At 34.9% G+C, this 3013-nt stretch overlaps 1 pseudogene; it reads left to right on the top strand.

The window, feature by feature from the left end:
- Nucleotides 1–455: 455 nt before the first annotated feature.
- LOC113178117 (transmembrane protein 126A pseudogene) lies at nt 456–1044 on the top strand (annotated as a pseudogene).
- The last annotated feature ends 1969 nt before the right edge of the window (nt 1045–3013 follow it).

Below are 3013 nucleotides of genomic sequence, written 5' to 3'. Positions count from 1 at the left end.
TAGACTGAAGGTGAAAGCTTGGGAAAAATCATACCACTCACATAGACTGTGGAAGCAAGCAGGGGTTTCCATCCTTGTATCACATAAACGAGACTTCAAGCCAAGGTTAATCAAAAGTGATAAAGATGCATATTACATACTGCTCAAGTATGTACACCAACAAGACATAACAATCCTAAATATATATGCCCCAAACAATGGTGCAGCTATGTACATCAAACAAATTCTTCTCAAGTTCAAGAGTCAAATTGACGACAACACAATAAATTTGGGTGACTTTAACACACCTCTCTCACCACTGGATAAATCTTCCCAACAAAAGTTGAATAAAGAAACTATAGGTGTCTGCCAAAGATGGCTGCACTTTGAGGAATGGAGTAAAGGTTGTATCTTAAGCCCAGGCATGTTAAAAGAACTGGGAAGGCACCTGTTGGGAGGAGAGCAGCAGGGTCAAGATGGAAAACCATAAACCACATGATACTATCAAGGAAAACTCAATTTTTAATGTCATAGATCAAAAATTGAACTACTATCAGAAGCAGAAAGGAATCTTCTTGAACATGGATCCAAATATATTGCACTTAATGCTACTTTCTGTGGCCTAATAGCAGTCTTTTTGGGCATGTCTTGCATGTAACACTGGCCTGAATAGCTGCTGGCTTACCAATGGCAGTGCTCCCATTTTTTATAGCAAAAGCATCTTTCAAAGGCTTTTTACGTTTACCTTGGAGTACAGGTGATTTAAATTGTGAAACCTGTACTGTGACAACAGGTGGACTTGTTGGATTAGTTTTAGGAGGTCTGTACCCTGTTTTCTTGGCTATTCCTGTAAATGGTGGCTTAGGAGTCAGGTATCAATCAGCCTTGCTACCAGAGAAAGGAAACACCTTAACTTACTGGATTAAAATTACTAAGCCTATCTTCAGAAAAATGTTATTTCCCATTTTACTTCAGACTATGTTTGAAGCATACCTTGGGGCTAGAAAATATAAAGTACTTATAAAGGCCCTTCAGTTACCTGAACCTGGGCTAGAAATTCACTGATTTTGAGCAAATGTGTATACAAAATAAAATTGTAAAGGTAAAAAGAGAAGCTATAGAACTCAATAATACAATCAATAACTTAGACTTAACTGACATATATACAATATTTCAACCTGCATCAAAAGGATACACTTTCTTCTCAGCAGCACATGGATCCTTCTCTAAAATAGACCATATACTATCCCACAAAGCAACTCTTAGCAAATACAAAAAAAGTAGAGATACTACCATGCATTTTATCAGATCATAATGGAATGAAATTGGAAATCAATGACAAAATAAAAACTAAAATTTCTCCATCACCTGGACATTAAACAATATGCTACTCAATGAACAATGGGTTACAGAAAATATCAAGGAGGATATTACAAAATTCTTAGAGGTAAATGAAAACACAGGCACAACATATCGAAATCTCTGGGACACAATGAGAGCAGTTCTAAGAGGAAAATTCATTGCATGAGTTTATTTCTTAAAAGAAGGAAAAGTCAACAAATAAATGACCTCACACTACATCTCAAAGCCCTAGAAAAAGAAGAACAAACCAACAGCAAAAGCAGTACAAGGCAAGACATAATTAAAATTAGAGCTGAAATCAATGAAATTGAAACAAAAGAAACAATTGAAAAAATTGACAACAAAAAGTTGGTTCTTTGAAAAAAATGAATAAAATTGACAGACCCTTAGCTATGCTAACTAAGGGAAGGAGAGAGAGAACTCAAGTTACCACCATGCATGATGAAAAAGGCAATATTACAACAGACACTACAGAAATACAGAGGATAATTATAAATTACTTTGAAAACTTATACTTCAATAAAATAGAAGACATTGAAGGCATTGACAAATTTCTTAAGTCATATGAATTGCCCAGATTGAATCAGAAAGATATCTACAATTTCAACAGACCAATTTCAAGTGAGGAAATAGAAGATGCCATCAGAAGCCTACCAATCAAGAAAAGCCTAGGACAGGATGGATACATAGCCGAGTTCTACAAGACCTTTAAAGGAGAACTAACACCAACACTCTACAATTTATTTCAGGAAATAGAAAAAGAGGCAGCACTTCCAAATTCATTTTATGAGGTCAAAGTCACCCTGATCCCCAAACCAGGCAAACACACATCAAAGAAAGTTCAATATATGTAATGAACTTACATGCAAAAATTCCCAATAAAATTCTGGCAAATCAAATACAAAAACATATAAAAAAGATTGTGCACCATGATCAAGAGGGATTCATCTCAGAGATGCAATGTTGGTTCAGAAACATATGGAAATCAATAAATGTAATTCATCACATCAATAGACTCAAAGATAAAAATCATACAATCATCTGAGTAGATGCAGAAAAATATTTGACAAAATACAGCACCCTTTCATGTTCAAAACATTAGAAAAACTAAGGATAACAGGAACATATCTCAACATCATAAAGGTTACCTATGCTAAGCCTCAGGCCAACATCATTCTAAAAGGAGAACTATTGAAGGCATTCCCTCTAAAAACTGGAACAGGACATGGATGCTCTCTTTCACCAATTCTATTTAACATAGTTCTTGGAACACTGACCAGAGCAATTAGACATATGAAATAAATTAAAGGGATATGCATAGGAAAAGAAGAACTTAAATTAGCACTATTTGCAGATGATATGACTCTATGCCTAGAAGATGCAAAAAGTTCCACCAGAAAACTTCTAGAAGTACTAAATGAATTCAGCAAATAGAAGGATATAAAATCAACACCTGTAAACCAAAGGCATTTATGTATATTAGTGGCAAAGCCTCTGAGAGGGAAATGGGGAAAACTACCCCATTTGTAATAACTTCAAAAATAAACAAGATACTTGGGAATCAACTTAATGAAAGAGGTGAAAGACCTATACAATGAAAATTACAGAACCCTAAAGAAAGAAATCAAAGAAGACCTTAGAAGATGGACAGATCTACCTTGCTATAAGATAG

Source organism: Urocitellus parryii, chromosome 5 (assembly GCF_045843805.1).
Source record: "Urocitellus parryii isolate mUroPar1 chromosome 5, mUroPar1.hap1, whole genome shotgun sequence".
NCBI classification, from domain to species: domain Eukaryota; kingdom Metazoa; phylum Chordata; class Mammalia; order Rodentia; family Sciuridae; genus Urocitellus; species Urocitellus parryii.
This window is presented reverse-complemented; position numbering and strand designations above follow the sequence as displayed.